Here is a 12542-nt window from a genome sequence, read left to right as displayed (position 1 = left end):
AAACCATGAGATGCACCATAAAAAGAAAGAGAGGGCTCGTCAGGGAATTGAACCAGGGACCTGTCGCACCCAAAACGAAAATCATAGAATCATCAAGTAAGCATGTTTTATTTGATATCTTAACCAATTTTATGTGAAAATTATATTATTTTAAAGCAGTCACTAATGTGTACAAGGAGGAAATATTAGCTTAAATTAAATATTTCCTAATAGTCAATAACTTTCTAAGTATACTTGCTTGAAAATTGCTGTGCAAAGTTTTATGATGCCCAGCAGAGTTTTTCTGATGGATAAAACCCAAGACATGTCACATGCTGTGTGCAGATAAATACTTACAAATAATTTTAGCAGTTTGACAAAAAACAAAATTCAATTGTGCAAATTAGTAAATACAATCTATTTTGAGAGTTTTGAAAAAACAACATTCAGTTGAAATTCACTCAGGAAATTGACTACAATAAGATAATAGAGCCATTTCAAAGAATCTGAAAATTTGGGCTCGTCCAGGATTTGAACCCTGGCCTCTCGCACCCTAAGCGAGAATCATACCCATAGACCAACAAGCCACCTACCTGAAGATTTTTCTTTGGATTTTTCAATTGATTTTAAGAAAATAGCTTTTTGTTTTTAAAACACCATATACATTTATGTAAAAATTAATTTGTAGAATAAATAAAATATTTCCTTATGGTCCAGTAGACAGTTTTCTAAGGTATGCATATAGGAAAAGTGCAGGGACAAGATTTGTGAGTGCCTACAGAGTTTGGACTTCTCTCATGGACGAAGCTAAAGACTTGTCATATGCAATGTACAAATCATGCTTCCAGACACAGAAGAAAGGCAAAAGAATACCTTGCAATTTCATTTTTGAACTTTTTGTGTTTCAAAGTGAGACTATTCTTTTAAAACATTCAAAGCTATCTAGACAGAAGGGAACCTGCAGTTTTCCTGATATACCACAATACAGTTGAAATTTTAATAAGTATGCTCTTATTTGTAGAACAACTAAAATGTTTCCGTAAGATTCTATTGATAGTTTTCTATGTGTGCTTATTTGGAAAGTGCAGTGACAAGATATAAAAATGGCTGCAGAGTTTGGACTTGTCTGATCGATAAAACCCAAGACTTGTAAAAAGCTATGTGTAAATCATGCATAAATAGAAGAAAGGCCATAATAAAATTATGAATGCAAGATTCATAAGTATGTACAAATTCTATTGGGAGTATGGCTAAAACAAAACTCAGTTGATGCTATTGATTTAGCCAATTGAGAAAATCATATATATATAAACCATGAGATGCACCGTAAAAAGAAAGAGAGGGCTCGTCAGGGAATTGAACCAGGGACCTGTCGCGCCCAAAACGAAAATCATAGAATCATCAACTAAGCATGTTTTATTTGATATCTTAACCAATTTTATGTGAAAATTATATTATTTTAAAGCATTCACTAATGTGTACAAGGAGGAAATATTAGCATAAATAAAATATTTCCTAATAGTCAATAATTTTTTAAGTATACTTGCTTGAAAATTGTGTGCAAAGTTTTATGATGCCCAGCAGAGTTTTTCTGATGGATAAAACCCAAGACATGTCACATGCTGTGTGCAGATAAGTACTTTCAAATAATTTTAGCAGTTTGACAAAAAACAAAATTCAATTGTGCAAATTAGTAAATACAATCTATTTTGAGAGTTTTGAAAAAACAACATTCAGTTGAAATTCACTCAGGAAATTGACTACAATTAGATAATAGAACCATTTCAAAGAATCTGAAAACTTGGGCTCGTCCGGGATTTGAACCCGGGACCTCTCGCACCCGAAGCGAGAATCATACCCCTAGACCAACGAGCCACCTACCTGAAGATTTTTCTTTGGATTTTTCAATTGATTTTAAGAAAATAGCTTTATGTTTTTAAAACACCATATACATTTATGTAAAAATTAATTTGTAGAATAAATAAAATATTTCCTTATGGTCCAGTAGATAGTTTTCTAAGGTATGCATATAGGAAAAGTGCAGGGACAAGATTTGTGAGTTCCTACAGAGTTTGGACTTCTCTCATGGACGAAGCTATAGACTTGTCATATGCAATGTACAAATCATGCTTCCAGACTCAGAAGAAAGGCAAAAGAATACCTTGCAATTTCATTTTTGAACTTTTTGTGTTTCAAAGTGAGACTATTATTTTAAAACATTCAAAGCTATCTAGACAGAAGGGAACTTGCAGTTTTCCGGATATACCACAATACGGTTGAAATTTTAATAAGTATGCTCTTATTTGTAGTACAACTAAAATGTTTTCGTAAGATTCTATTGATAGTTTTCTATGTGTGCTTATTTGGAAAGTGCAGTGACAAGATATAAAAATGGCTGCAGAGTTTGGACTTGTCTGATCGATAAAACCAAAGACTTGTAAAAAGCTATGTGTAAATCATGCATAAATAGAAGAAAGGCAATAGGAAAATTATGAAGGCAAGATTCATAAGTATGTACAAATTCTATTGGGAGTATGGCAAAAACAAAACTCAGTTGATGCTATTGACTTAGCCAATTGAGAAATCAGATATATATAAACCATGAGATGCACTGTTAAAAGAAAGAGAGGGCTCGTCAGGGAATTGAACCAGGGACCTGTCGCACCCAAAATGAAAATCATAGAATCATCAAGTAAGCATGTTTTATTTGATATCTTAACCAATTTTATGTGAAAATTATATTATTTTAAAGCAGTCACTAATGTGTACAAGGAGGAAATATTAGCATAAATAAAATATTTCCTAATAGTCAATAATTTTCTAAGTATACTTGCTTGAAAATTGCTGTGCAAAGTTTTATGATGCCCAGCAGAGTTTTTCTGATGGATAAAACCCAAGACATGTCACATGCTGTGTGCAGATAAGTACTTACAAATAATTTTAGCAGTTTGACAAAAAACAAAATTCAATTGTGCAAATTAGTAAATACAATCTATTTTGAGAGTTTTGAAAAAACAACATTCAGTTGAAATTCACTCAGGAAATTGACTACAATAAGATAATAGAACCATTTCAAAGAATCTGAAAATTTGGGCTCGTCCGGGATTTGAACCCGGGACCTCTCACACCCTAAGCGAAACCAACGAGCCACCTACCTGAAGATTTTTCTTTGGATTTTTCAATTGATTTTTAGAAAATAGCTTTTTGTTTTTAAAACACCATATACATTTATGTAAAAATGAATTTGTAGAATAAATAAAATATTTCCTTATGGTCCAGTAGATAGTTTTCTAAGGTATGCATATAGGAAAAGTGCAGGGACAAGATTTGTGAGTGCCTACAGAGTTTGGACTTCTCTCATGGACGAAGCTAAAGACTTGTCATATGCAATGTACAAATCATGCTTCCAGACACAGAAGAAAGGCAAAAGAATACCTTGCAATTTAATTTTTGAACTTTTTGTGTTTCAAAGTGAGACTATTCTTTTAAAACATTCAAAGCTATCTAGACAGAAGGGAACCTGCAGTTTTCCTGATATACCACAATACGGTTGAAATTTTAATAAGTATGCTCTTATTTGTAGAACAACTAAAATGTTTCCGTAAGATTCTATTGATAGTTTTCTATGTGTGCTTATTAGGAAAGTGCAGTGACAAGATATAAAAATGGCTGCAGAGTTTGGACTTGTCTGATCGATAAAACCCAAGACTTGTAAAAAGCTATGTGTAAATCATGCATAAATAGAAGAAAGGCCATAATAAAATTATGAATGCAAGATTCATAAGTATGTACAAATTCTATTGGGAGTATGGCTAAAACAAAACTCAGTTGATGCTATTGATTTAGCCAATTGAGAAAATCATATATATATAAACCATGAGATGCACCGTAAAAAGAAAGAGAGGGCTCGTCAGGGAATTGAACCAGGGACCTGTCGCGCCCAAAACGAAAATCATAGAATCATCAAGTAAGCATGTTTTATTTGATATCTTAACCAATTTTATGTGAAAATTATATTATTTTAAAGCAGTCACTAATGTGTACAAGGAGGAAATATTAGCATAAATAAAATATTTCCTAATAGTCAATAATTTTTTAAGTATACTTGCTTGAAAATTGTGTGCAAAGTTTTATGATGCCCAGCAGAGTTTTTCTGATGGATAAAACCCAAGACATGTCACATGCTGTGTGCAGATAAGTACTTACAAATAATTTTAGCAGTTTGACAAAAAACAAAATTCAATTGTGCAAATTAGTAAATACAATCTATTTTGAGAGTTTTGAAAAAACAACATTCAGTTGAAATTCACTCAGGAAATTGACTACAATTAGATAATAGAACCATTTCAAAGAATCTGAAAACTTGGGCTCGTCCGGGATTTGAACCCGGGACCTCTCGCACCCGAAGTGAGAATCATACCCCTAGACCAACGAGCCACCTACCTGAAGATTTTTCTTTGGATTTTTCAATTGATTTTAAGAAAATAGCTTTATGTTTTTAAAACACCATATACATTTATGTAAAAATTAATTTGTAGAATAAATAAAATATTTCCTTATGGTCCAGTAGATAGTTTTCTAAGGTATGCATATAGGAAAAGTGCAGGGACAAGATTTGTGAGTGCCTACAGAGTTTGGACTTCTCTCATGGACGAAGCTATAGACTTGTCATATGCAATGTACAAATCATGCTTCCAGACTCAGAAGAAAGGCAAAAGAATACCTTGCAATTTCATTTTTGAACTTTTTGTGTTTCAAAGTGAGACTATTATTTTAAAACATTCAAAGCTATCTAGACAGAAGGGAACTTGCAGTTTTCCGGATATACCACAATACGGTTGAAATTTTAATAAGTATGCTCTTATTTGTAGTACAACTAAAATGTTTTCGTAAGATTCTATTGATAGTTTTCTATGTGTGCTTATTTGGAAAGTGCAGTGACAAGATATAAAAATGGCTGCAGAGTTTGGACTTGTCTGATCGATAAAACCAAAGACTTGTAAAAAGCTATGTGTAAATCATGCATAAATAGAAGAAAGGCAATAGGAAAATTATGAAGGCAAGATTCATAAGTATGTACAAATTCTATTGGGAGTATGGCAAAAACAAAACTCAGTTGATGCTATTGACTTAGCCAATTGAGAAATCAGATATATATAAACCATGAGATGCACTGTTAAAAGAAAGAGAGGGCTCGTCAGGGAATTGAACCAGGGACCTGTCGCACCCAAAATGAAAATCATAGAATCATCAAGTAAGCATGTTTTATTTGATATCTTAACCAATTTTATGTGAAAATTATATTATTTTAAAGCAGTCACTAATGTGTACAAGGAGGAAATATTAGCATAAATAAAATATTTCCTAATAGTCAATAATTTTCTAAGTATACTTGCTTGAAAATTGCTGTGCAAAGTTTTATGATGCCCAGCAGAGTTTTTCTGATGGATAAAACCCAAGACATGTCACATGCTGTGTGCAGATAAGTACTTACAAATAATTTTAGCAGTTTGACAAAAAACAAAATTCAATTGTGCAAATTAGTAAGTACAATCTTGAGAGTTTTGAAAAAACAACATTCAGTTGAAATTCACTCAGGAAATTGACTACAATAAGATAATAGAACCATTTCAAAGAATCTGAAAATTTGGGCTCGTCCAGGATTTGAACCCGGGCCTCTCGCACCCTAAGTGAGAATCATACCCATAGACCAACAAGCCACCTACCTGAAGATTTTTCTTTGGATTTTTCAATTGATTTTAAGAAAATAGCTTTTTGTTTTTAAAACACCATATACATTTATGTAAAAATTAATTTGTAGAATAAATAAAATATTTCCTTATGGTCCAGTAGACAGTTTTCTAAGGTATGCATATAGGAAAAGTGCAGGGACAAGATTTGTGAGTGCCTACAGAGTTTGGACTTCTCTCATGGACGAAGCTAAAGACTTGTCATATGCAATGTACAAATCATGCTTCCAGACACAGAAGAAAGGCAAAAGAATACCTTGCAATTTCATTTTTGAACTTTTTGTGTTTCAAAGTGAGACTATTCTTTTAAAACATTCAAAGCTATCTAGACAGAAGGGAACCTGCAGTTTTCCTGATAAACCACAATACAGTTGAAATTTTAATAAGTATGCTCTTATTTGTAGAACAACTAAAATGTTTCCGTAAGATTCTATTGATAGTTTTCTATGTGTGCTTATTTGGAAAGTGCAGTGACAAGATATAAAAATGGCTGCAGAGTTTGGACTTGTCTGATCGATAAAACCCAAGACTTGTAAAAAGCTATGTGTAAATCATGCATAAATAGAAGAAAGGCCATAATAAAATTATGAATGCAAGATTCATAAGTATGTACAAATTCTATTGGGAGTATGGCTAAAACAAAACTCAGTTGATGCTATTGATTTAGCCAATTGAGAAAATCATATATATATAAACCATGAGATGCACCGTAAAAAGAAAGAGAGGGCTCGTCAGGGAATTGAACCAGGGACCTGTCGCGCCCAAAACGAAAATCATAGAATCATCAAGTAAGCATGTTTTATTTGATATCTTAACCAATTTTATGTGAAAATTATATTATTTTAAAGCAGTCACTAATGTGTACAAGGAGGAAATATTAGCATAAATAAAATATTTCCTAATAGTCAATAATTTTTTAAGTATACTTGCTTGAAAATTGTGTGCAAAGTTTTATGATGCCCAGCAGAGTTTTTCTGATGGATAAAACCCAAGACATGTCACATGCTGTGTGCAGATAAGTACTTTCAAATAATTTTAGCAGTTTGACAAAAAACAAAATTCAATTGTGCAAATTAGTAAATACAATCTATTTTGAGAGTTTTGAAAAAACAACATTCAGTTGAAATTCACTCAGGAAATTGACTACAATTAGATAATAGAACCATTTCAAAGAATCTGAAACTTGGGCTCGTCCGGGATTTGAACCCGGGACCTCTCGCACCCGAAGTGAGAATCATACCCCTAGACCAACGAGCCACCTACCTGAAGATTTTTCTTTGGATTTTTCAATTGATTTTAAGAAAATAGCTTTATGTTTTTAAAACACCATATACATTTATGTAAAAATTAATTTGTAGAATAAATAAAATATTTCCTTATGGTCCAGTAGATAGTTTTCTAAGGTATGCATATAGGAAAAGTGCAGGGACAAGATTTGTGAGTGCCTACAGAGTTTGGACTTCTCTCATGGACGAAGCTATAGACTTGTCATATGCAATGTACAAATCATGCTTCCAGACTCAGAAGAAAGGCAAAAGAATACCTTGCAATTTCATTTTTGAACTTTTTGTGTTTCAAAGTGAGACTATTCTTTTAAAACATTCAAAGCTATCTAGACAGAAGGGAACTTGCAGTTTTCCGGATATACCACAATACGGTTGAAATTTTAATAAGTATGCTCTTATTTGTAGTACAACTAAAATGTTTTCGTAAGATTCTATTGATAGTTTTCTATGTGTGCTTATTTGGAAAGTGCAGTGACAAGATATAAAAATGGCTGCAGAGTTTGGACTTGTCTGATCGATAAAACCAAAGACTTGTAAAAAGCTATGTGTAAATCATGCATAAATAGAAGAAAGGCAATAGGAAAATTATGAAGGCAAGATTCATAAGTATGTACAAATTCTATTGGGAGTATGGCAAAAACAAAACTCAGTTGATGCTATTGACTTAGCCAATTGAGAAATCAGATATATATAAACCATGAGATGCACTGTTAAAAGAAAGAGAGGGCTCGTCAGGGAATTGAACCAGGGACCTGTCGCACCCAAAATGAAAATCATAGAATCATCAAGTAAGCATGTTTTATTTGATATCTTAACCAATTTTATGTGAAAATTATATTATTTTAAAGCAGTCACTAATGTGTACAAGGAGGAAATATTAGCATAAATAAAATATTTCCTAATAGTCAATAATTTTCTAAGTATACTTGCTTGAAAATTGCTGTGCAAAGTTTTATGATGCCCAGCAGAGTTTTTCTGATGGATAAAACCCAAGACATGTCACATGCTGTGTGCAGATAAGTACTTACAAATAATTTTAGCAGTTTGACAAAAAACAAAATTCAATTGTGCAAATTAGTAAGTACAATCTATTTTGAGAGTTTTGAAAAAACAACATTCAGTTGAAATTCACTCAGGAAATTGACTACAATAAGATAATAGAGCCATTTCAAAGAATCTGAAAATTTGGGCTCGTCCAGGATTTGAACCCGGGCCTCTCGCACCCTAAGCGAGAATCATACCCATAGACCAACAAGCCACCTACCTGAAGATTTTTCTTTGGATTTTTCAATTGATTTTAAGAAAATAGCTTTTTGTTTTTAAAACACCATATACATTTATGTAAAAATTAATTTGTAGAATAAATAAAATATTTCCTTATGGTCCAGTAGACAGTTTTCTAAGGTATGCATATAGGAAAAGTGTAGGGACAAGATTTGTGAGTGCCTACAGAGTTTGGACTTCTCTCATGGACGAAGCTAAAGACTTGTCATATGCAATGTACAAATCATGCTTCCAGACACAGAAGAAAGGCAAAAGAATACCTTGCAATTTCATTTTTGAACTTTTTGTGTTTCAAAGTGAGACTATTCTTTTAAAACATTCAAAGCTATCTAGACAGAAGGGAACCTGCAGTTTTCCTGATATACCACAATACAGTTGAAATTTTAATAAGTATGCTCTTATTTGTAGAACAACTAAAATGTTTCCGTAAGATTCTATTGATAGTATTCTATGTGTGCTTATTTGGAAAGTGCAGTGACAAGATATAAAAATGGCTGCAGAGTTTGGACTTGTCTGATTGATAAAACCCAAGACTTGTAAAAAGCTATGTGTAAATCATGCATAAATAGAAGAAAGGCAATAATAAAATTATGAATGCAAGATTCATAAGTATGTACAAATTCTATTGGGAGTATGGCAAAAACAAAACTCAGTTGATGCTATTGACTTAGCCAATTGAGAAAATCAGATATATATAAACCATGAGATGCACCGTAAAAAGAAAGAGAGGGCTCGTCAGGGAATTGAACCAGGGACCTGTCGCGCCCAAAACGAAAATCATAGAATCATCAAGTAAGCATGTTTTATTTGATATCTTAACCAATTTTATGTGAAAATTATATTATTTTAAAGCAGTCACTAATGTGTACAAGGAGGAAATATTAGCATAAATAAAATACTTCCTAATAGTCAATAATTTTCTAAGTATACTTGCTTGAAAATTGCTGTGCAAACTTTTATGATGCCCAGCAGAGTTTTTCTGATGGATAAAACCCAAGACATGTCACATGCTGTGTGCAGATAAGTACTTACAAATAATTTTAGCAGTTTGACAAAAAACAAAATTCAATTGTGCAAATTAGTAAATACAATCTATTTTGAGAGTTTTGAAAAAACAACATTCAGTTGAAATTCACACAGGAAATTGACTACAATTAGATAATAGAACCATTTCAAAGAATCTGAAAACTTGGGCTCGTCCGGGATTTGAACCCGGGACCTCTCGCACCCGAAGCGAGAATCATACCCCTAGACCAACGAGCCACCTACCTGAAGATTTTTCTTTGGATTTTTCAATTGATTTTAAGAAAATAGCTTTATGTTTTTAAAACACCATATACATTTATGTAAAAATTAATTTGTAGAATAAATAAAATATTTCCTTATGGTCCAGTAGATAGTTTTCTAAGGTATGCATATAGGAAAAGTGCAGGGACAAGATTTGTGAGTGCCTACAGAGTTTGGACTTCTCTCATGGACGAAGCTATAGACTTGTCATATGCAATGTACAAATCATGCTTCCAGACACAGAAGAAAGGCAAAAGAATACCTTGCAATTTCATTTTTGAACTTTTTGTGTTTCAAAGTGAGACTATTCTTTTAAAACATTCAAAGCTATCTAGACAGAAGAGAACTTGCAGTTTTCCGAATATACCACAATACGGTTGAAATTTTAATAAGTATGCTCTTATTTGTAGTACAACTAAAATGTTTTCGTAAGATTCTATTGATAGTTTTCTATGTGTGCTTATTTGGAAAGTGCAGTGACAAGATATAAAAATGGCAACAGAGTTTGGACTTGTCTGATCGATAAAACCCAAGACTTGTAAAAAGCTATGTGTAAATCATGCATAAATAGAAGAAAGGCAATAGGAAAATGATGAAGGCAAGATTCATAAGTATGTACAAATTCTATTGGGAGTATGGCAAAAACAAAACTCAGTTGATGCTATTGACTTAGCCAATTGAGAAAATCAGATATATATAAACCATGAGATGCACTGTAAAAAGAAAGAGAGGGCTCATCAGGGAATTGAACCAGGGACCTGTCGCGCCCAAAATGAAAATCATAGAAGCGTCAAGTAAGCATGTTTTATTTGATATCTTAACCAATTTTAAGTGAAAATTAAATTATTTTAAAGCAGTCACTAATGTGTACAAGGAGGAAATATTAGCATAAATAAAATATTTCCTAATAGTCAATAATTTTCTAAGTATACTTGCTTGAAAATTGCTGTGCAAAGTTTTATGATGCCCAGAGGAGTTTTTCTGATGGATAAAACCCAAGACATGTCACATGCTGTGTGCAGATAAGTACTTACAAATAATTTTAGCAGTTTGACAAAAAACAAAATTCAATTGTGCAAATTAGTAAATACAATCTATTTTGAGAGTTTTGAAAAAACAACATTCAGTTGAAATTCACTCAGGAAATTGACTACAATTAGATAATAGAACCATTTCAAATAATCTGAAAATTTGGGCTCGTCCGGGATTTGAACCCGGGACCTCTCGCACCTGAAGCGAGAATCATACCCCTAGACCAACGAACCACCTACCTGAATATTTTTCTTTGGATTTTTCAATTGATTTTAAGAAAATAGCTTTTTGTTTTTAAAACACCATATACATTTATGTAAAAATTAATTTGTAGAATAAATAAAATATTTCCTTATGGTCCAGTAGATAGTTTTCTAAGGTATGCATATAGGAAAAGTGCAGGGACAAGATTTGTGAGTGCCTACAGAGTTTGGACTTCTCTCATGGACGAAGCTATAGTCTTGTCATATGCAATGTACAAATCATGCTTCCAGACACAGAAGAAAGGCAAAAGAATACCTTGCAATTTCATTTTTAAACTTTTTGTGTTTCAAAGTGAGACTATTCTTTTAAAACATTCAAAGCTATTTAGACAGAAGAGAACTTGCAGTTTTCCGGATATACCACAATACGGTTGAAATTTTAATAAGTATGCTCTTATTTGTAGTACAACTAAAATGTTTTCGTAAGATTCTATTGATAGTTTTCTATGTGTGCTTATTTGGAAAGTGCAGTGACAAGATATAAAAATGGCAACAGAGTTTGGACTTGTCTGATCGATAAAACCCAAGACTTGTAAAAAGCTATGTGTAAATCATGCATAAATAGAAGAAAGGCAATAGGAAAATGATGAAGGCAAGATTCATAAGTATGTACAAATTCTATTGGGAGTATGGCAAAAACAAAACTCAGTTGATGCTATTGACTTAGCCAATTGAGAAAATCAGATATATATAAACCATGAGATGCACCGTAAAAAGAAAGAGAGGGCTCGTCAGGGAATTGAACCAGGGACCCGTCGCGCCCAAAATGAAAATCATAGAATCATCAAGTAAGCATGTTTTATTTGATATCTTAACCAATTTTATGTGAAAATTATATTATTTTAAAGCAGTCACTAATGTGTACAAGGAGGAAATATTAGCATAAATAAAATACTTCCTAATAGTCAATAATTTTCTAAGTATACTTGCTTGAAAATTGCTGTGCAAACTTTTATGATGCCCAGCAGAGTTTTTCTGATGGATAAAACCCAAGACATGTCACATGCTGTGTGCAGATAAGTACTTACAAATAATTTTAGCAGTTTGACAAAAAACAAAATTCAATTGTGCAAATTAGTAAATACAATCTATTTTGAGAGTTTTGAAAAAACAACATTCAGTTGAAATTCACACAGGAAATTGACTACAATAGAACCATTTCAAAGAATCTGAAAACTTGGGCTCGTCCGGGATTTGAACCCGGGACCTCTCGCACCCGAAGCGAGAATCATACCCCTAGACCAACGAGCCACCTACCTGAAGATTTTTCTTTGGATTTTTCAATTGATTTTAAGAAAATAGCTTTATGTTTTTAAAACACCATATACATTTATGTAAAAATTAATTTGTAGAATAAATAAAATATTTCCTTATGGTCCAGTAGATAGTTTTCTAAGGTATGCATATAGGAAAAGTGCAGGGACAAGATTTGTGAGTGCCTACAGAGTTTGGACTTCTCTCATGGACGAAGCTATAGACTTGTCATATGCAATGTACAAATCATGCTTCCAGACACAGAAGAAAGGCAAAAGAATACCTTGCAATTTCATTTTTGAACTTTTTGTGTTTCAAAGTGAGACTATTCTTTTAAAACATTCAAAGCTATCTAGACAGAAGAGAACTTGCAGTTTTCCGAATATACCACAATACGGTTGAAATTT

The 12542-nt window shown here is 32.6% G+C and overlaps 5 non-coding genes across 5 annotated transcripts; all 5 read right to left on the bottom strand.

Annotated features, from left to right (window-relative positions):
- Positions 1–1782: 1782 nt before the first annotated feature.
- Positions 1783–1854, bottom strand: TRNAP-CGG (transfer RNA proline (anticodon CGG)). The gene has a single exon. It is a non-coding gene; the product is annotated as a tRNA-Pro (tRNA).
- Positions 1855–4344: 2490 nt separating this feature from the next.
- TRNAP-CGG (transfer RNA proline (anticodon CGG)) lies at positions 4345–4416 on the bottom strand. Its single transcript has one exon. It is a non-coding gene; the product is annotated as a tRNA-Pro (tRNA).
- Positions 4417–6914: 2498 nt separating this feature from the next.
- Positions 6915–6986, bottom strand: TRNAP-CGG (transfer RNA proline (anticodon CGG)). Its single transcript has one exon. It is a non-coding gene; the product is annotated as a tRNA-Pro (tRNA).
- A 2504-nt stretch (positions 6987–9490) lies between these two features.
- Positions 9491–9562, bottom strand: TRNAP-CGG (transfer RNA proline (anticodon CGG)). The gene has a single exon. It is a non-coding gene; the product is annotated as a tRNA-Pro (tRNA).
- Positions 9563–12060: 2498 nt separating this feature from the next.
- Positions 12061–12132, bottom strand: TRNAP-CGG (transfer RNA proline (anticodon CGG)). The gene has a single exon. It is a non-coding gene; the product is annotated as a tRNA-Pro (tRNA).
- Positions 12133–12542: the final 410 nt, after the last annotated feature.

Source organism: Taudactylus pleione, unplaced genomic scaffold (genome assembly GCF_031769625.1).
Source record: "Taudactylus pleione unplaced genomic scaffold, aTauple2 ptg000317l, whole genome shotgun sequence".
NCBI lineage: Eukaryota > Metazoa > Chordata > Amphibia > Anura > Myobatrachidae > Taudactylus > Taudactylus pleione.
The sequence above is the reverse complement of the archived record's forward strand: the minus strand, read 5'-3'. Positions and strand labels throughout refer to the sequence as shown.